The sequence below is a fragment of the Mandrillus leucophaeus genome, unplaced genomic scaffold (assembly GCF_000951045.1).
Source record: "Mandrillus leucophaeus isolate KB7577 unplaced genomic scaffold, Mleu.le_1.0 Scaffold152, whole genome shotgun sequence".
In the NCBI taxonomy this organism is placed as follows: Eukaryota; Metazoa; Chordata; class Mammalia; order Primates; family Cercopithecidae; genus Mandrillus; species Mandrillus leucophaeus.
Genome location: NW_012101499.1, coordinates 262,444 through 284,617, shown reverse-complemented (window position 1 = coordinate 284,617; position 22,174 = coordinate 262,444). Strand labels below are relative to the sequence as shown.

Below are 22,174 nucleotides of genomic sequence, written 5' to 3'. Positions count from 1 at the left end.
GCCACTGCACTCCAGCCTGGGTGACAGAGCCAGATTCCGTCTCAAAAAAAAAAAAAAAAAAAAAGCCACTTTGTTTAGAAAAGAGTTGGTCAGATTCTCACAATGGTAAACACAGTAACCATATGACTCAGCAATTCCACTGCTAAGTATACATGCAAGAGAAATGAAAACACACATCCATGCAAAAACCTGTAAATGGATATTAATAGAAACATTATTTATCATAGCCAAAAAGCAAGAGAAGCTAGTCACAAAAGCCACTTTTATGAGATACGAGAGGATTCAAATTCTCAGACAGTGGAGCAGGGATTGCTGGGGCTGGAGGAGGCAAAGTGCAGTGGAAGGAGGGGCTGCTGCTAATGGGTAGAGGTTTTCTCCTGGTACAAGGTAATGAAGTTGTTCTAAAATTAGAGAGCAGCGATAATTGCACAGCTTTGTAAATATACTCAAAACTGTTGAATCATACACTTTACAAAGGTGAACTTTATGGTGTGTCAACTGCAAATCAATAAAGCTAATGAGAGAGAGGGGGAGCTCAGCTTCATTACTCTGTTCTTCCAGCATTAAGCTTTTCCCTGGACACTTACGATTTAGTCTCTCTCTCTCTCACACACACACATACGCACACATCCTCACTCATGTTTTATACTCTTCTCCTTTTCTCTTCATGCTTCAAAAATATCAATCAAGTGGAAAGTGATGTTCCCAGTGTAGAGACACTGCCAATCTTACTGAGATCTCAAATAGATGGAGGCAGAGGAAGGTGGCTGTTAGGGCTTCACTTTCCAGTAACCACAGGGCACTAGGAGCTCACATGAGCCCTCCTCCTCCTGTGAGAAATTCATGAAGATGTGGATAAAATGTGATGCCCAAATAATATGTGACCAAAATAGGCATTTTTTTAGGCCAAGAGAACCTATCCAGTGTTGTGACATGGTCTGTTATGAAAAATTAGCTGTGAGTGTGTCTATTGGTAAGAGAGTAAAAGGAACGCATTTACAACCTGATTTCACTTGTGCCTCTGCTGCTTTTTCATGGGATCTGTGGCTTTATTGAAGACTTTTTTATAAGAACGTGAACAAACAAACTGTAATCATCAGACAATATAGGCAGTATAAATAAAGTGTTTAAGATTCCTTTCATCCTTCTTCAGTCTTCCTTCTCCAGATCAGGAGACCTATATCTTTTCCTATATTCTTACAAACATGTAATATGTAGAATGTCTGTTTTTATGTCATTCATCACTTATAACTAAAATACACATGATGTAGAATTTACCATCTTAACCATTTTTTAAACGTACAGTTGAGCAGTGTGAAGTATATACACACTCCTGTGCAACCAATCCCCAGAATGCTTTCACCTCGCAAGACTGAAATTCTATGTCTGCTAGATACTAACCACCTGCTTCCCCACTGCCCTCAGCCCCTGGAAACTACCCTTCTACTTTCTGTCTCTATGAATTTGACTTTTCTCATATGAGTGGCATCATACAGTTGTCATTTGGTGACTGGCTTATTTCACTGAGCATAATGTCCTCAAGGTTTATCCACGTTACATAGCATATGTCAGAATTTCCATCTTTTTAAGGGCTGAATAATATTCCATTGTATGAACAGACCGCATTTTGCTTCTCCACCCATCTGTCGATGGACACTTGGGTTGCTTCCATCTTTTGGCTAGTCATTCCAGCCCTTTGAACAGTATTTCTGGAAGAACACTTTACCCAGTCCAATCAACTCTGGAAGTGAAGAACATATCCTACCATGTCTTCCTGCATGGATTGAACCATAAGCGCATTCCGTTAGAGAGTGCCTAGTGCACGCCAGGCGATAGGGGGCTTTTGTCACAGGAGGCGATAAAATGGACACGATCCTGACATCATGAAGCATGAATGGCGTAGACAGAATGTAAAGTTAAGGAATAGGAGTGTGGGACAGGCTCTGAAGAAAATGGGCCATGTCAATAACAGAGACAATGGGAGGGTCGAGGATGGCATCCTGAGAAGCTGATAGTTACACGGAGACTGGTAGGCTATGGAGGAAGCCATGCACATGAGTGCTTTTGGAGTGGGTGCAGGGCTTTTCGTTAGAGAAAATATGCTGAAGTGGAAAAGAGCATGCAGAAGGCACAGAACAGGCGGGCATGGCAGGCACACAATGCAGGCGTTCTGCAGGGACAGTGGCATGAGATGGGCATGAATGGGGATGGGTGGACCAAGGTGTGAACTCAGAGGATATCCCATATGCAAAGTATATTCTGACAGATTTAAGCGAGGGTGTAGCAAGACTGTAGATATGTTGGAAAAGCGTAATGTGGGAAAAGAATAATTTGAAGGGGAACAGGAATGGAAGCAGGAAGGCCATTAGGTGGCTACTGCAACAGTTCAGGCATGAGATAAAGAAGGATGGATCTGGGGTTGCAGCAGTGGTACTGGGAAAAAGTGGGTGAACCTGAGATATATTTTGCAATTAAAACCAATGAGACTTGGGGGTGAATTAGATGTAGGAAGTAAGGGAGGGAGGAGAAGAAGATGGTGCCTTTCTTTCCTGTTTCTTTTAGTCTAGTCTAGAACACTTTTTCGTATTCCCCAGCACAGGGGCTTAGGTAGGCCCAGCGCACACAACACATTTTTGTGGGCTTGGGCCCCCCGTCCTGCTTCCAAGTCCAAGAGCTGCAGAATGCTGGCTGCCTTTAGCACCTTTGATTTTCTTTAAACTTATAGGTTAGAAGATCTCTTGTGTAAACAAATACCTGCAGGTGGGGGTGCTCAGTGGCAACTCTGTCTGGCCATCCCAGGGATGTCTGGACAACAGCATGTGCAAAATAGCCCAGAGGTACAGGGACATTCTATTTGGTATTTCACCCTCCATTTTGCTAAGTCACATGATGACTTCATTCACGACCCATATGAACTATTTTTTTCAAATATTTGAAGTCATAAGACATGAAGAGAGAGAAAAGAACTTGAAAGCTAGAGAAGCAGAAGAAACATTTGAGGTTTTATCATGCTTCAGTTTTCTGTCTTTTAGGCCCATCAGTTCTTACCTTAAAAATGAGAACATTTTATTAAATTTCCCCAAGTTTCCTTCCAGCCCTACCAATTCGTGACTCCTTAGAGTAATTGTCTATTTTTAGGGACAATAAGATCATGTGAGTTTTTCAAAACAAGAACAATAACTTTGTATCAACAACAACAAAAAATCAAACTGAAAATGAAATGCATTCGCATTTGCGGAGCCTAAAACATGTAGAAGTACTATAGTAGGTAAGTCACTTCTTTTTTATTTTTGTTTTTCCAAATTGAAATATAGGAGTTGAACTGCTTCTGAATGCGATGAACTAGTTTGTAGCAGGCCAAGTTCTTGCCTAGAGCCACTGAAAAAGCCAGATAAAATGTAAGAAGCTGTTGAAATGCCCTGAAGAGCCATAGAGGCAGCTCACAGGAGCCACTTCCTCAGAGCCCACATCAGAGAGGAGTGCATGGCATGAAGGGGAGCTTTAATGGGCTGCTTGTTACTTTGGAACATCTGCCAATTTTGGTGTGGGGCAAGAGGCCAAGAGCATCACCATCTTGGACAGAAGCAGCCTGTGGAGAGGCCCAGGAGCCAGCAGAACTTTTAGAAATCTTACGGACCTAAAAACAGACTTTGGACCTAAGGACTAGGGGGATGGGGACAGGATTTGCAGAGAGCAGGGTGGGAAGGAGGGAGGCAGTGAAGGCAGACATTTGCTGAACTGTTCACCTGAATGGTAAGAAGATTAAAAGAATTAACAGGAAGCTGCAGGAGATGCAAAAACAATTGTAGTACATAACGGAGGGAAGCGTAAGTTATGAGTTCATCTGGTACTCTCCAGAGGAGAGTCCTGTGTGACCTCTGCCCAGGAGCCATGCTGAATGAACGTAAATTGATTTTACAAGCAGTTGTAAGCCATGTATAGCTTGCTTGATGCATTCCACAAATAGATATTCTCCAAGCAAATATTATTAGTCTTTCTCCCCCAAAGCCCAGAATTATGCCTTAATTTATTTCCTCTAGGACCATCCCTTCACCCTCCCTTAATAGAAGGAAGAATGCAACACAGCCTAACTGCTTTAACACCGTTCTCCCTGGTGTTTTGGGGGGGAGCTCAAACCAGACCGCTTGGGTTCTGAACCTGGCACCCCATGTGAAATTAGGAATGTTACTTTCAGATGTGCTACGTCTGAAAAAAAAGCAATAATAGTACGTACATAGTAGAATTGTTATGAGCATTAAATGAATTTTGCTAGCCTTGCATGCAGTAAGCACTCATTTAGTATTTATTACCACTATTATTGGCTTATATGAATTAATACAAATATCAGGTAGAAGCAGCATAAGTGGGTTTAGCAAAAGCACAACCAGCTCTTGGGAAGCCTAAATTGAGGGCTTCCTGGGTACTGATGTGGAAATATACCCAGACTGTGAACGCCGTTAGCATAGTCCTTCAAGTCCTTCACCCATGTAAGCTGGATATGTTCAGATAAGTGTCTGCTATGCTCCAGCCAGATGTAGGAAGGGCAGGTGGCGAGTCCTGGGGAACATCATCCTGGCACCATCAGGGCTTCAGATGTGGCATGGGCTTTCTTACCAACTCATCTGGTGTCCTCAGCTGGCAGGAGGCTCTGGCCGTGTGAAGGGCCCTTCTGCCCACTGCACACCTCTGTGCTAATATCCTTCACACGAAGCACCATTCAGCTGCTGAAGTCCGTGCTTGTGAGTCCAGCAAAGTAGATGCATGTCAGCATTCTGCAGCTCTACGAGGATAGGAAAACAGCACCCCTGCTGGCTGGAACACAGGTGTGCAAGCATCTGAGAGGACCAGTGGGGCATCTGACTGGGTCGGTTGAGTGGAAGGCAATCCAGAATGTGGCTACTGTAGCTGCTTTCTTTTTCTTTCTTTCCATTATAGAAGTAATAATACTTGCTGAAAAAGAAAATTATATAATAATTAAAAGCATAAAGAAGCAAATTAAAATAACCTTTAATTCTACCATCCAGTGGGTCTGTTTTCTGAAAACGTGATTCATTTTGGTTTCTAAACTGTTTTTTAGTACTAGAGTTTTTGCTTTGTTTTTGTTTTTCAAAATCGTGGCAAATGAATGCATGAAAATTTATCCCTAGATTCCAAACTTCCGGTAATTAAATGCATGTGTCTTGTCTGCAACACAATTCATCCAAGGTGAGTAAAAAATTGACAGTGATTTTGGTCACACATCAAACGGCAGGTCATTTGTAATACATTCAGTGGCACCCTCGCTCCTGTTCTCTCAAAGGAATTTCAGACTTGCCCCGGTCAGAATTAAAAGGTAGATAAGCTGTCAGCCTACAAGCTTCCTGGTCTAATTAATTTGGGGACAGCAGTGCTGTGAGACATTAATAAGCATCTGCTTTCTTTTTCCATTTTCTCATGAGGTTATCAATTCCTTTTTCTGTACATGTCAACTGCAAACCTGAGAATAGATTTCAAGGGAAAATTTGGAACAATGCGTGCTTTCTAAATAAAAAAAGAAATGAAATGAAAGATAAAGAAAGGAAGAAAAAGGAAGGAAGGAAGAAAGGAAGGAAGGAAGGAAGGAAAAAGAAAAAGAAGAAAGAAAGAAAAGAAAGAAAGAAAGAAAGAAACAAAGAAAGAAAGAAAAAAGAAAGAAAAAAGAAAGAGAAAGAAAGAAGGAAAGAAAGGGCGGGCAGATGCAATGCTGTTCATTTCTTCTTTTAATATTTCATATTTAAAGTGAAATCTGCTGCTTTTTACAGTGCATATTTGTTCTTTGACCACACTAGTGTTTTGCAAAACTTAAATTATTTGGATTTTAGAAACACCAATTAGGTCACCATGGATGCTACACTATTTCTTTTCCCAAATAATCATTTCCCTTACAAAGTGGCAACTTGCATAAATTGTAATGTTGAAAGTACACAGACTTGAGATTGGAAGGGAGCGAAGTTGCTCAAGGTCGTTTAAGTTGTTGATTTTATCTCTTAGGACTTCTACCTTCTGCGCTTCTGCAGCCATCTAAAATCAGCCAGAGAGGTTTAGGATCCCATTTCTGGCTCTTGCACTGGCGATCCCAGCTGCTGTTCCTCTCTCTGCAGTGAGGGTGTTTCTCTCCCTATTCAAGAGGAGTGCCAACACCTGAGGTTTGGATTCCATCTCTTCCTGCCCCTTCTGCATCATTATCTTCTCTGCCCGGTAGGAACAGCAACTGCCATAGCTAAACACAGACCAGAAGGAACTCTCCTGAGAACTCAGGTCCCTTCACAGGCACCTCTCCTCCCCTCTCTTTCCCTTTAGGGACCTTCAAAAGCAGCTGTTTTGTTCTTCTCTTTCACTTTGATCCTTTATTTCTAGCTCTGTAATATATTGTTTTTGTCTCCACCATTTCACTACAAACTAGAAGTTTAAACTCCAGAAGTTCTTCAAGAGCTTTTTATGTTGATTTTATGTATTTTTTCTATTAATAAATCTAGACACACACACACTCTTTTTAGCCATCTGCATTCTTGATGTCTTATGTTGATTGCCAATGCTGATGCCTCTCAAGTCAAAAACTCCAAACCATACTTTTGTTTCAAGCCCTAGGCCAGTATCCAGTTGCTTAGTAGACTTGAACATCTGGATCTAGACAAGTCTAAAACTTAACTCATGATTTCCTCTGTTTGAGCCCACTAGTCTTGCTCCTAAAGCTGACCCTTTACACACATAACTCGTATGTGGTGAGTAAAGCCACCATCCCACCTGCTATTCAACAACACAGTTGGGGGTGATTCTAGGTGCTGCTCCCCAGCCTCTGGATTCCGTCAGTCACTCACCCAACTCTACAGATTCTCTTGCTAAAATATCTCACTTTATTACCTTATTACACGTTCCCACGCTTTCTTACCATTCACATTTAAAAAAACCATTTACAATAATCATGAAATAAAACACTCAAGAAAATAGCACAAAATTCACATATATATTAGGTTGGTGCAAATGTAATCATGTTTTTTTTTTTCTTTTGGTTTGTTTTTTTTCCCACCAACCTCATAGTATATCAGAAACAGCCAAGTAACCAGTCCTCAGGTCAAGCAAAAGAACATTCCTCGAATTCTGGAAGGTTCTGAGTTTTCTCTTCTGGGTAGCATCCTCTTCCTCCTTCTGAAGACAATCCCTAGCCCAGTTGAAGAGTGATCACTTCCTTACTTTTCTCCTAGTGTCTTCTCTGAGACACATGCCCTGAAGTTCCCTCTCTGTGAGCAGTATGTATTCTCTTCCTTGATTTTCATTTCATTTTATTTTTTCATTCACAGTTACGAGTTTGAGATTCATCTATGCAGTGAATCACAGTCATTGTTGTGTAGGGTTCCACGGCATTAATACAGAGCATGCTTTTTTCCCCATTTGTCACTTGGGGGACACTAGGTGGTTCTTAGTTTGGAGTGGATCATAGTAACGCCACTGCCTTCAGGACCCACTGCAGTTCCACTCCCTGGTATGTGTCTGAGAAACCCAGGGTGCATTCCTTGGAGTGGGATCCCAATCCCAATTGAGGCTGGTCCCAATTACCTACCCCACCACTACCTGCAGTGGAAGTACAGAGTACAGCATGAATTCTTAAGTGATCTCTGCAATAGCAAATGAATCGTTCTCTCTTTCCTTTCGCCTTCGATGTCAAGGATCTTCCCACGGTGCAGATCTGGTGATGCCACCCTTCTGCATGGCATCTTTTCAGTGACTGCCCTCCACCCTTGGACAATACTTACATTTTCTAGCAATGGCGTTTAGGGCTGATTGTGATCAGAGCTCTGTCCTCCAGTCCAGACTCCCACCTTGCCATTTGCTTGCCTTGATCGTATACATCACCCATACAGAAGTGCTCCCAGCTACTGCAACATGGAAGCATGTCTTCAAGAGTTGACTCTTTACACACAATTATTCATTTATATCAAATCGTTAGGGAAGGCATTCCGTTATCTCCAGCCTGAGTCCAGTGCAAGTCCCCAGGATTCTGAAATCTCTCCAGGCATTCATTTATTATAGCAGCTATCAAGTTGTATTGGAAATATCTGTTTACATTGAATTCATTCATATCCTGCCTCTTATACAAAAGGGTTGGATAGATGAAATATAATAGAGATGGAACCATGTAAGCAGATAAGTGTAGCTAGACTACAGTTTAAAAAGGAGGACACTGGAAATTAGATAGACAAGCTATGGAATTCCATGTGGTCATTAAAATTGGGTCTCAGAAAGACACTAATGACAGGGACCACAAAGCAGGTGTGTGCCTTCACCACAGGGTGGGAATGGGGGCTGCGTGTTCCATCTCTGAATTCCCAATGCCTGACACCTCCTCAGAGCAATAGGATCACATGCGTATTGAAGTGGATGCCCAGGTAACAGGCAACTTTAGACTTGCTATGACCTCATTCATGCACTGCAGAATGATGCTGGTGTATATGGCTGGACAACTGAAGTATTTGGAAGGACGAGTGCCACCTACAATCTGCAGTTGCTAACTAAACTGTCTGTAGGGACAATCTATCAGCAGCTGTCACAAAGACTGAGCAGGCTTAGGAGGTGGGAGCAACTAACAGGGAAATGATGGAGGGCTTTTTGAAACATCACACACCGGGGCCTGTCGTGGGGTTGGGGGAGCCGGGGGATAGCATTAAGAGAAATACCTAATGTAGATGACGAGTTGATGGGTGCAGCACACCAACATGGCACATGTATACACATGTAACAAACCTGCACGTTGTGCACATGTACCCTCGAACTTAAAGTATAATAAAACAATTAAATAAACATGAAGACAAATTTTAAAAGTCAGCTAAAATAACTCTTGTTGTTCTTAAACAGCTTCCAGTTTTATATAACTCTTTTTTCACAAGGTTAGAAGAACACTCAGGATTTAGAAATCTGTCTAATAATGACTGTCTTCAATGACTTAGGGAGGACAGACAGGTAGAAACTGATGTGTTTTGAGACCAGCATCCTAAACTAGATTTGTTCACAACCATTGTCTGAGAGGCTGCCATTCACACAGGCCAGATGCCAGGGAGGAGCACCTCCTGGAAACTGCATCCCCTTCCTTCCGTCTGCTCACCAAGTCCTGACCACGTTATGGGACCAACAGAATTTACCCTGCCTTGTCCCCTTCAAATGTGATTTGGGAAATCAGGAAATTTTTATCTGGAGCCAGTAAGAGACAGTTTTCTTTATTCTGATTTTCTCTGGGGAGATGCACTAGATGGAAGACATCAATATTCCTTTATTTTGTGCAGCTCGACATGCTAAAGTCTTGTTCTTTTTTTTTTTTTTTTTTTGAGGAGTCTCACTCTGTCCCCAGGCTGGAGTGCGGTGGCACGATCTTGGCTCACTGCAGGCTCCGCCTCCTGGGTTCATGCCATTCTCCTGCCTCAGCCTCCCGAGTAGCTGAGACTACAGGTGCCCGCCACCTAGCCAGGCGAATTTTTTGTATTTTTAGTAGAGACAGGGTTTCACCGTGTTAGCCAGGATGGTCTCGATCTCCTGACCTCGTGATCCACCCGCCTCGGCCTCTCAAAGTGCTGCGATTACAGGCGTGAGCCACCGCACCTGGCCGCTAAAGTCTTGTTAATGAACACTTTCCCATCTTGCAGTTTCTCCGTAGCAGTTCCATGCCTGGTGGTGATGGAAAGGTTTCTCAGAACACTCAGGTTTATTCAGACTGCCAGACAAATGGCATCCTGTAGACTTACTTAAAGTGTGTTTTTTGGTTATATTGCTGTAACAGGTGAGTCTTCAATCCCCAAATTCTAAGAAAATAAAGCCTGAGGGCAAGGAGTACATGTTTGATACCATAGCTCACTTAAAGGGAAACCAAAATATGCCTGGAGAACAAAACAGAAACTGGGCATTACCTTAGAATAATAATTGTTATTATTATTGAGGCAAGGTTTTGCCGTGTTGCCCAGGCTGGAGTACACTGGCACTATCACTGCTCACGGCAGCCTCAACCTCCTGGACACAAGTGTTCCTCCCTCCTCAGACCCTCAAGTAGCTTCCCTTTAGAATTTAAAGAAAAATGCTGAGTTAAGAGATGGCACGAAGAAGGCCAGGATTACTCTGGAACTCATCACCCTGAGCCTTCACAACAGCATGGGCTTTCCTGGTGGACACCACCTTGCTCCTCCTCAGTGTGATAGTAGCCACATGACTGAGCTCAGCATTCAGACTGATCAATCCTGTCTGTTGCCCACATGCCCTCTCCCCATCTACATCCATCCCCAATAGACGTCCGAGGGTGCTCCTCCAAATGTCATGCCCCCAAGTCCTGTGCAAGTTCTCATCTGACCCTATGGCGCATCCCTCCCTTCCACCCCCATCTTCTGGCCAGCCTGAGTACAGTGCATGTCCCCAGGATTCTGCCCTGTGCCCCGTCAAGTTCTCCTCTGATCTTTGCTCTCACCTTTTGACACCTGGCTGTTCTCTGGGAACACCCTGTCACTGCAGACACAGGATGTTTTTCTCACACACGGCCTACATCAGGATCAGGAAATGGAGTTGGTTTTTCCTCTTTCTTATTGTTCCTTCCTAACCTTTCCTCTCCCTCTCTCCTAACCAGAAGTCCCTGATGCTCAAGGATGTGTCTCACTGGCCTCTGCCATCCCCTGCCCTGGTCATTGCCACTGTCTCCTTATCTGGTCCTTCTCAGTCATTTCAGACACTAGATCCAGCCACGGCTTTATGCACACTCCATCCTGATCCTGATCTGTATTCTGTTCATCATCTACACTGGTGTTTCCAACCTCATGGATGCCTAGGGTGGCCATATGTCATGGTTTCTCTTGGAGTGTCCCAGCTTAGGCCTATTGTCCTGGAGTAATTATCGTCGGCACCACTTTCATTCTCATGCCTCCCCATTTGGAAGATAAATTATATTGGTGGTCTTGTGGTCGGCCAGATATCTACTTCTCTGTCACTCCTTCCTCTTCATCTATGTTCTCCTCCTTCCCACTTCCACCAGTCACTCCTCCATCATATCTGGGATCTTAGGCTCACCAATATATAAGATCTCAACTCTGAGCATTCAAAACATGAGTGTTGCCTCCTATTCTTTCAATTCCAAAGCAATTTAAACTTCACTGAGATCTTCCATTTGACGATCCCTTCACTCCCTCTGTGGACCGTCATTACAATCAACTTCCTGATGCCCTCTAGCCTCTACTCCACTAGAATCCCTGCCAAACCCTCACCTGCTTTAGTGTAAGTACCTTTCTTCCTTCTGTCTGTGTCCAAGCAGAACTTGATTTTAAAACTGTCAATCGTTCAACCGGACTGACTGGTTTCATCTTAAATCATGACTATAAACCTCAAATGAGCAATGATTCTACAGACCAATCCTATTCAGGTTCCCCTAACTGCAGTCTGCCAGTGTGCCAGGCAGTGGCCTTGAAGACAGAGCAATAGGATTTACTTCATCTGAATGACAGAAAGAGAATAGATTAGAAAAAAGAAAACGGAGAGAGCCTCAGGAACCTGTGGGACTCTGACAGAAGATCTAACATTCATATTTTGGGAGTCTCAGAAGGAGAGGAGACCGTGAGGTTGAAAGAGTATTCAGAGACATAAGATTTATATATTTCGTTTACATAAACAAAGTTTTAAATGTTTTGCCAAATTTGGGGAATTTTCTGCTGTTATGTCTTTGAATACTCTTTCTTTGTTTACATATTTCGGGATTTGTTCAAAAAGCTGAATAAATCCCAAATAGAATATACCCAAAGAAATCCATGCCAAGACATGTCATAATTACACTTCTGAAATCCAAAGACACAGAAGAAGCTCTTAAAAGCAGAGAAAGAGAGAAATGACACATCGCTTTTAGGAAAACACCCACTCAAATGACAGCAGATTTCTCATCAGAAACCACAGAGGTCGGAAGAAAGTGGTACAGCATTTTTCAAGGACTGAAAGAAAAGAATTGTCAACAATGAAGCCTAAACCCACTGAAATTATCCTTCAGGAAAATAAAGACCTTTTCCTATAAAGGACAAGTAAAAAAAATTGTCTCTAAAAGACCTACCCCGAATGATTGCTAAAGACAGCTCTTCAAGCAGAAAGGAAAAGCTGAAAGGAAGAATCTTGGAGTTACCGGAAAGGAGGAAGGAACCGTGGAAAAGGCAGGTAGACAGAGACACAAATGAGACTAGGCTTTTGTCTGTGAGTTTTAGAAACCATATTAGATGAGTGAAACCAACATAACACTATTTGATACTCAAGATGACATTTAAAAATGGGACCATAAACAGGCCTAAATGGAAGTTAGGTTTCCACATTTCACTTGAAGTCATAAAATCCAAGGTCTAATATTACTCGTTAGAAAGAAAAAAAAGACTCCTTTCTCAACCCCACCTTCTCCTTCACTACTTTTCCATCTCTCTGACGTTTTGCAGCAATGCTTCTTAGAAGAGCTTCACTCACCATCCCACCCTGATTTTGTTTCCCTTCATACCACTCCACCCAAAAGGATCTTTTCAAAGTCCTTTGCAATTCTGGCAAGAATAGACAGCTGATATTTTCCCAAATTGTCTTCGAGTAATCAAAGGCATTTTCGTGTCAGCTCTCTCTGATGTCAGGATTATTCAGAATATGTATTTTCTGAGTCATCCTCCCTCACTGCCTTTTGTTCCTTGACACTGAAGCTATATACGTTAAAGCACAAATACTCCTAATATTTCATACGCTGGCTTTGATTTCATCATTTCTAACAATTTGCTACCTTGAAATTAAAACCTGCTTACATCTACTAAAGCCTCAGCTTTAAAACGGCACTTGAACCAGACAGTTAGTCCTGTGGGGAATGACATAATTGCCCAAAGAACCAAGCCACAAGCTTTTTACTGTACAAAGAGTGAATATTTGCAAGAGTTAAGCCTTGTTCTATTTTCACTCTTAATTTTTTTGATGCTACACAAAATTATGGCACTCCTAGATATGGGGCAAAATTAGAGTCTTCTTATTTTTTCTTATGTTGACAGACCTTTGAACTGAACTATTTTGAGTTCAGTATTTTGAGTATTTCAAGATCAGTTTCAATTTGTAAAGATGCACATCTCAGTACAGAGCAACCTCCAGAGGAATGAGACCCATTTAAAGCTTAGGAATACTGTTTTGCCCAAACACAATGAAAAGGAAAGGAAATTAGAATATATGGGTAAACATAGGAAGTATGTGTGTGTGTGTGTGTGTGTGTGTGTGTGTGTGTGAGAGAGAGAGATAGAGAGAGGGAGAGAGAAGCAAATTAGAATGAAAAGATACACTTTAAAAAATCCATTGGCCTGAGTTTAAATGTTAACTCAAGCAAGTCACATAGCTCCTCTGAGCCTCATGTGTGAAATAAGAGGATAATGCCAATCTTGCAGGATGATGGGGACTTTGTCCATGTTGATCACCAAACTTTGCTGAGCTCTGTTCTTCATGAGGAAGACTCAAAGACTAGCTGTTTCTGGCTTTGTTGGGGTGTTGGGGTGCCACATGACTCATTGTAGCCATGAGTTAGAAGCAGAGAGCAACTCAAGGATGTGCATTTGATTTTCAATGTGAGGTCACACAGAGCTCTTTGGCCTGCCACGTGGCCAGCATTTAAACTGGTGCCTTTTGGCCTGGCCTCTGAGCAGCAGGGATCAGCAGGGAGCCTTGCCGATGTGCATTGTCATGTTCCATGGGCTGGAATTAAATTTTGGTTGTTCCAAATCCTGAGATGTTCAGTCCTATGTTCCCAAGGCATCATCACATTTCTGCCATATCAGGTGCCTGTTACAGTGATGGAGGTCAGAGATGCTCATTAGGTGGGGATGTTACAAATGCTGCTGTTGCTTTTGCTGTGAAATCGATTCTTACTGATTCTTCCCTGGCTTTAGGAGAGTATTGTAAACTCTTTCCTCATACCACCCATCCTCACATAATCCCCTCCTCTTAAAGTCTTTGATGAACCCGCATTCATGTGAAGTCAGAGAACCAAGTTGATTTTCCAACAGGCACTGGGAGTCAACCCAAGTTATTTGCTCACTGGGTGGAGGCAAGTAGCCTGAATCCTCATGGTAAGCCTGTGACAGTGCAAGTTTAGGTAAGATAAAATTGTGGTGTCTCCCTTCTCTGCCAGACTCCGTTCTCATTGTGCTGACCTTGCAATAAGACAGCCCTGAATCCTGTGCTATTGAAGAGGTGAGGCCCTCCTAAATGGCCTGCTTTATGGAAGGATTTTTGGTACTCCCATCACCACATCCACAGAGAAGGCGATTGTAGGCTAAGGGATCAGGGGCTGTGATGCTGCTGGTGCAGTGAGCCGCTCTGCATTGCCAAGGCCTTATGCTTGCTATAAACACCATCATTGCCAGCTCTGCTCTTTGCCAGGGTGCTCACGGTCATGGTGGAGGGCAATGAGCAGACAGGAACCACCCCGGTCATGGCTGGCGTTCACATCCCTCCACTTGCAGGGAGCCATGGACCCTTCTACCGCTGACGCTGGGAGACCAGCCAGACACCATTGCTGACTCTACCCATGCTCCCTCCACTCATTCACACCTGCGACACTAATCATCCCAGAAAATGACTTCCACAAGTCACCTCTGTGTTCCTCTCATGGTTCTCCATGCTTTGAGAACAAAGGCAAACTCCCTGTGTCAGTCAGCTAGGGCTGCTGTGACAGAGCACCAGAGCCTGGTGGTTTAAACCACAGAGACTCATCATCTCACAGCTCTGGAGGCTGCAAGGCTAAGATCAAGGTGTGGGCAGGGTCGGTTCCTTCTGAGGCTGTGAGAGGCCTGCACGGGTCTCTTTTCTGGGGGTTTGCTGGCAGCCTGTGGGTTCCTTGGCGTGTGAACGCATTCTATCTTTGAATGGCGTCCTCCGTGTTTGTGTCTGTTCTTGTGTCTGAATTTCCCTTTTTTACAAAGACACTAGTAATATTGGATTAACCACCCAGCCCCCGACCCTCACCCCCCACCAACCCACTTGCCAAGGACCTCATTCTAAATTGACGGCATTGGCAAAACCCTATTTCCAATTAAGGTTACATTCTGAGGCACTGGGGGTTAGGACTTCAACATATGTATCTTAGGAGGGGGCACAGTTCAGCTCAAAACACTCCCACAGTTGAGCAACGCAGGCTCTCCACCACATTTTCCAACCTTCCTTTTCCATCTTATATTCTGAATTCCACTACACTTTCCCACCATGCCTGTGGTAGCCAGACTGCTAGAACACTTCCCTGCCTGGGGGTCTAAGCCTTCCTTCTCAGGTCTATCCATCCTTTAACACCTAGCCAAATCACTTCTGTGGAGGGTTTTGGGATTCCTCCAACCTTGGTGATATGTGTGAATGCACTGAATTCAATTTTTTGCATAAACCATAGATTGGGCAGCTACTCACAGGCTTTCTTGCAATTATCCTATCTTCCAGGACAGTATCACCCCTAGACCTGGGCAAGAGAGACCACTGGGTGAGGCATCCGTGAAACCCAAGGAAGAGGCGCCTATGAAGAGTCTGCAGTCACCTTCTAGACCATTCTCCCTCAGTAAACTGTGTCCTCTCCAGAGCTGAAGACTGGGTCTTCCCATGCTGACACCTCCAGTGGAAAAGAAAATTCTAGATTCAGCTCTGGGTGTCCAAGTCATCATGGAGGTATATTTGTCAAAGTGGAAGAAAAGGACATGTTGTATTTTGCAGTTTGTAAGTTTGATCGATAACTTTAAAATATTTGGACCTATGTGTGGGTGCCATTTGCCTCTTAATCGGGGTTGGGTAGGAGTAGAACTTGCTACATGCAATCTCTTTCCCTATTTGCTATACTCCTGTATTATGACATGAGCTTTTTAAAAGATAAGTATGAACGTATCTGAAAGGAAGTTGGTCCTTCCTGACCCTTCAGCATAGCTTTAGCTGCTCCTGTTTAGTTCTGATGTCATTATTGTTCCACTCTCCTATTTTGTGCTGAAGTAATAAGATGTTTCCATGGGAGTATGCATTTATCCCAATAAAAGGACTTTTAGTGAACCAATAGAACAAGTCCCCAGAACCCACCTCCAGGTCACAATGATAGTCTCACGATGCAAGGAGAAAGGTGATTTTAGATGCAGCAGCTAACGGGGTGAGACATCGGAATGAGGCTCCTGTGTCTCATGTGGTACCCACTCATGCCTGCTGTGCAAGTCAGTTTCTACGTCTGGCCCCAGGCAATGTCCAACCACCTACTGATCTTATGTGATGAGGGGTGGGAAGGAGACACTTTGCATGGTCCCCAGTGACAAAGAAGAGGCCCTCAGCTATAGCTACTCTTGTGTGAGTACAGGGGAGGATTTCTCAAGGAGCAGAAATAGCTTCTCCTTGAAAGTATTTGGGAATATTCAAAGGCATATCAGATGCCAGAAAATTAATGCAAAGAGTTTATGCTGGCAAAAAGGCATTTGGTTGAATACCAACTCACCTGGATTTTTCCTTTATGTAAATGGGAAGAAATTGTAGCTTTTCTTTTCTAGGAGCACCAGGAAGGGTTTCCCAGGTGAGAGGGTGGCAGCCAAGCCTTCCCAGTGGCTCATACCACTTCCTGCTCCCTCCCACCACCAACCCTCTAGGGAGCGCTCTGCCTGGGGGCTTCCCCCAAACCCCCTGCTCCCTTCCCCCTCAAGGACATAATGACTGAGCACCTGTTACTCTGTCATAGTTAAACTAACTTCACTTCTAAATATTCACTTGGACAAAAACATTCTCTTTAATATTTTTCTTCTCATTTTTTTCTGTTTGAAATCTTATCTAACTACTTGAGTAAAACCTCTCTTCCTTTTCTCACTCAATTCTATTTTTGAATCAGAATATTACTCCTATCATGGTTTAAGTATAGGAGTGACACACCACTTCAAATCATGACAGGGATAGAAAGCATCTTCTTTTTTATATTTGATACAAAATGCATCCTGATCTTGCTGTCTGCCGCTGGCCCCATGCTAGTTTAGAGGACAACTTCTCTTCACTGAGGAGAACATAGAATCATGGAGATAATTTTGATGAGTAGTGTAAGTCATTTCCACTACCAATAGCTAAGTAAATGTTTTGAATCTTTTCTGTAATATCACCATAAATCGAGTAGTTCTGAAATAAAAATAAGGTAAGATAAGGAAGAACTATCCATCACTAAGTCAGGAGGCTTTCGTCTGAGGCAAATGGACTTGTACCTACACATATGAATCATTAATTTTACTTTTTGTGGGCAGAGTGTCATTTGTCCATCTAGTACCTATCTCTTTTTTCTTCCTTAGTCACAGAACCCTTGTTTTATCGAAATAACAATGAGTCCAGCTATAAAATTCCGATTTCTCAGCCTCCATTGCAGACACTTGTGGCTGTGCTAAATTCTGGCCACTGAGATTTAAGCAGCAGATGTTGGCTGAGGCTTCCAGGAAAATACTTCAAAAGAGGGAAGGGCAACTGGCACATTCCCCTAAGTCCTCTTGCCTTTATCTTTCTTTCTGCCTGGAATGCAGACATGATGGCTTAGGCTTCAGCAGTCTATGAGGTAGCCTTGTGGTTGGAAGCAACTCACTGAGGATGGTGAAACAGAACTTTAGAAGGAACCTGGGACTTCCTTCTTTGGACTTGTTTCTTTCTTTCTTTTCTTTTTTTGGAGATGGAGTTTTGCTCTTGTTGCCCAGGCGGGAATGCAACAGTGCAATCTCGTTTCATTGCAACCTCTGCCTCCCAGATTCAAGCAATCCTCCTGCCTCAGCCTCCTGGGTAGCTGGGATTACAGGTGCCCACCACCACACCTGGCTAACGTTTTTGTAATATTAGTAGAGACAGGGTTTGACCATGTTGGCCAGGCTGTCTTGAACTACTGACCTCATGTGATCCACCTGCCTCAGCCTCCCAAAGTGCTGGGATTACAGGCTTGAGCCACTGTGCCAGGCCTGGACTTATTTATAAGAGACAAAAATAATCCCTCTCTTCTTTAAGCTGCTATCGGATCACTCTAGTTCTATGCAGTTGAATTTGATCCTAGTTAATACATTCCACTGTATTCAAATGCAAGAAATGTCATATTATTTTTCTAAATCACAAAAAAACAAATTTCTAAGTCCCCACTAAGCTGGCTGGCAAGAAATTCAATCTCAACATGTGCAGCTGGTTCCCATGTGTACGCCTGACACAGTGCCCAGAAAACACAGTAAGGGCCTATGGTATTTGGCCCATCAGGATGGCTGCTGAGATGCCCATGCAGAGGGAGACAGCTTCCAGGTTTGATGTGGGTTTGATGCAGAGGGAGACAGCTTCCAGGTTTGTGTGCAGCCTGGGCAGCCCAACCCAGCCCTCTGGGTATACAAGGCAGCCATGTCTCTCCCCTTGGGGTCCTATGAGTTCCAGCACTGACCTCGACCTCCCCAAGAGACCTGCCACCCAGACTCACACCAGAATCAGATCAGGGATGTTCCCCGGCCTCCAGGCCAACCCCTCTGCCTCCATGTTTCCAAATTCTCTTTGTTTCCTGCCCTCCTTACTGTCACTCTTGGGAAACGGGCTCTTGAACCACAAAGGGCCTCTCCTGAAGGCAGGTGGGCATGGAAAAAGGGGATGCCCACCCTCAGAGGGGGCCTCTCCTTGTCCTCCTGTTTACTTGTGTGTGAGCGTTTTTCTGTGGGAGACAAGGACACTTTCCAGACTCACAAAGGTTTCTGTGAACCAAGAAGATAGAGTGTGGAAGAGGCTCAAAAGTCTCTTTCAGAATTTCCACATCAGCATCTCCTGCTTAGACCTGTTCTTGTTTCCATGAAATATAGAATGGTTATAAGGGATACAAGCTTAGAAAGTCAAAAGACAAAACAAAGACAGAATGAAAGGCAAAGTAGAACATGGAAAGATTTGGATCTGAATGTGGGAGAAGAAAGGAAATGAGTACTGAGTGAAGAGGTGCATAGCCAATGCTGGGGTATATTTGGCAACAACAGCATGACTGGTAAGAGTCACGGTCAGAATGAAATCACTAGTGATTATTTGCCCTTTATATCAATAAGTTAAAATTACTATAGATTTTGCCATATCACAATGCTATAAAAAAGTAGATGTATCACTTAAACAGATGTATCTCTTACAGTCTGATATCAGGAAACAAGTGGAGTTAGATAGTGAGTAACACATGCATATAAGTCCTCATAGAATTCTAGCAGTGGCCTGTAACTTGAGATTGAGATGTTTAACTCTTCAAATATTCAAATCCCTGCAAAGTCTACTCATGAGGTGTATCAGCCTCAATTTCTAATCACTGTAATGCAATCAACAATTTGCTCTTCAGAAAACACCTCCTGTCTGTTTTCTCATCTGCAACATGGGAGGCCTCGTTAGCATTAATAATTTAATGTGTGTCTGAGCTTGGTGGAGGGAGAGAGCCTATAGAGGCAGGCTTTGTTGCTGCTGCTGCTGCTATAATAATGATGATTGTGTCTGAGGCGCCTGGGTGTGTGTGGACTCAGGGAGGTCACGTTCTGACGGGCTGACTCCCTGAAACTTTCTGCCTGGCACTGGTGCCTGCCCAGGGAATGGGTTATGGAGTTCAGGCCTGTTTGGGTTTGTAGCATGTAATGATAGTTTCAGGGCAGCTGGTGTTGTTGAATCTGGAGCTGGGTCTTGGGCGTTCACCATCTGATTAATTTGCCCATCTGACTCACTTACCTGCCAAGAGAGTCAAGAACCACGTCTGTAATAGGGGAAATTGGAATCACTTGTTTCAGGCAAATGTATCCAAAGGATTTATTTTCTCAAAGCGCTACCTGCAGTTACGTTGGAAAAAGCCCGGCGTGGCTCCTCTGAGTCAAGCGCTGCATCTTTTTTTTTTTTTTTTTTTCCTCTCTAGGCTACTGTACTTCTTTGTAAAAAGAAGAAAATTAGTTAATGGAATGAGCTTGTTAACACATTACACTTGGGCTGCAAGAAAAGTCATGGTTGAATCAAATAATGATCTCAAGCTTGTGCTCTTAGATGAGGGAGAAATACACCGAAAGAGGACGTGCTTGACCTCTACAGACCGAGCCTGGCCAGGTCCCTGCTTGTCCTGAGACAAAGAGAGGAGGCATGATGTGGCCAGGGAGCGCTGGAGCTGCCAGGAGCGTCACCTTCGCCTGGCCCCTCATTAGCTGTCTGCTGTCTTCATACAGGGCTGGTGTGTCTGGAAGTGAAGTGTGGAAGTGTACTCAGCTGGAGCCCATTTTGACATAAAAGCATACGAAGTGGATGAAAAGTGCTGGCTTCTTTGTGCTCAGGTCTACTGTGATCTGTAACCCCCCAGAGAATTCTGAGCTCAATTCTTTCCATCCCACCTGCATCATCTGATGTCTGGCTTTCCTGTGACCATGGGGCACAGATTTCCCTTCGTGAAAAGGGCTCTGCAGGAGGCAGCCAGGAGGGAGCTGAGCCAATGGGCAGTTGGGTCACACGTGTGAAGCGGGGGTGAGTGAATGTGAACAGTCCTGTAAACGGATGGTACCTGTGGATGGTGTCAGGCCACAGCAGGAACACAGAAGGGATAAAAGGGGGAAAGCGCATTGAAGGGAGGCGGCTGAACTGGAGAAGGTCCTTTTAGCCGAACCTGCCTGCACCCTGCCCGTAGCCTCTGACTCTTGACCTGAGGGGTTTCTCTGGATGCTGGAGCCCTCAGATCCTGCACAGAGAAGGCCTGAAGTGCAGGGGAGTTCGTGCCCCCATCCCACGTGAGAACAGGCTCCAGCCCATGAGTGATGAGATGGGAGCTGGGAGTCCAAAGCCTGGATCCCGAGTGGGCCATAAGAATGACTGGGGCAGCTATAGGTAACCCGCAATAACGTGCCCTCCAGCCAGGGCTGTGCTGATGGAGGAGTCTCACTGGTTCTCCAGAAGAGCACACAAGTCCTCATTTGTAGCCTTTGCTGACTTCCGTGGTGCCAGTTCCCTCGCTGACGGCAGAGTCGGGAGGAGGAGCAGTGATGCTGACATGCCACACCGGGTCAAGGTCAGCACCAGGCTGGAAGTTTTAATATAACGTGTTTGGTTGTAAGTTTGTATAATTTAATTTTCAACAACAGACAACTTTCACAACCGGCTTACAAAAATCCTGAAAATGTCCCAAGCGGGCTGGGCTCTCTGCTTCCTCCCTGCCCAGCAATTCCTCCCTGACTCAGAGCCCCCGGGGCCCCTCCTCCAGTAAGTGCTGTCTCAGGCTGTTGTCTTCCCAGAGGGACTTTCAACAGTCTCTCAGTCGTGCGACCCACTTTGTCTCCTGAAAGCCAGCAGGTGGTACAGATCCATCCTGCTCCACTCTCCGTTTCTCCTTTCCTGGAAACGAGTGGCAGCTCTCGCTCAGCTCTAGCGGCTGCCGCACCGTCCGCTCCACGCAGCCCTCAGCCGCCGGCTTCCAGGCACAGAGCTCCACTGCGGCCCGCATCTGAGCTGTGCCCAGGGCTGGGGCACAGCAAGGACTGGAGAGGGCATGAGTGTGAGCGTGTGTACATGTACATGTGCAGGTGTGTGAGGGTGTGTGTCTGTGTAGGTATCTGTGACTGTGTATGAGCAGGTATGTGTGAGTTGTGAGGAAGTGTACGTGTATAAGTGTGTATAAGGGTATATATGTGTGTGGCATATGTGCGTGTGTGATTGTGTATATGTGATTGTGTGTGAGGGTACATAAGGATGCATGTATTAGTGTGTGTGAGGAATGTGTATATGGGTGTGTGTGTCACTGTGTATACGTGTGTATGGGAGTGTGAGCATGAGTGTTAGAGGATATACATTCGTGTGTATGGGTATGTTGTATATATGTTTGTGTGCGTGCGGGATTGTGTATGAGTACGTGCCCATGAGTGTGTGTGTGTATGACTGTATATGACTGTGTGCATGCGTGTGTATGAGTATGAGTGTGTAGGTGTGTGTGTGTGTAAGGGAGTGTGTGAATGTATGTATAAGAGTATGTATGTGTGAGTGTGACCATGAATGTGTGAGAGTATATGCATGAGTGTGCATGGGTTATGTGTGTGAGTATGAGTGAGTAATTGTGTGTATATGAGTATATGCATGAGTATGTGAGTGTGCCTGTGATTGGGGGTGTATAATTGTGTATATGTGTGTGCATGCATGTGTATGAGAGTGTGCAAATGTGTGTGTGTGT

General features: G+C 44.2%; 1 long non-coding RNA gene across 1 annotated transcript; it reads left to right on the top strand.

Moving 5' to 3' along the window:
- The first annotated feature begins 320 nt into the window (after positions 1 to 320).
- Positions 321 to 15,761, top strand: LOC105535933. Its single transcript, XR_001005516.1, has 3 exons — positions 321 to 387; positions 6,010 to 6,164; positions 15,454 to 15,761. It is a non-coding gene; the product is annotated as an uncharacterized LOC105535933 (long non-coding RNA).
- Positions 15,762 to 22,174: the final 6,413 nt, after the last annotated feature.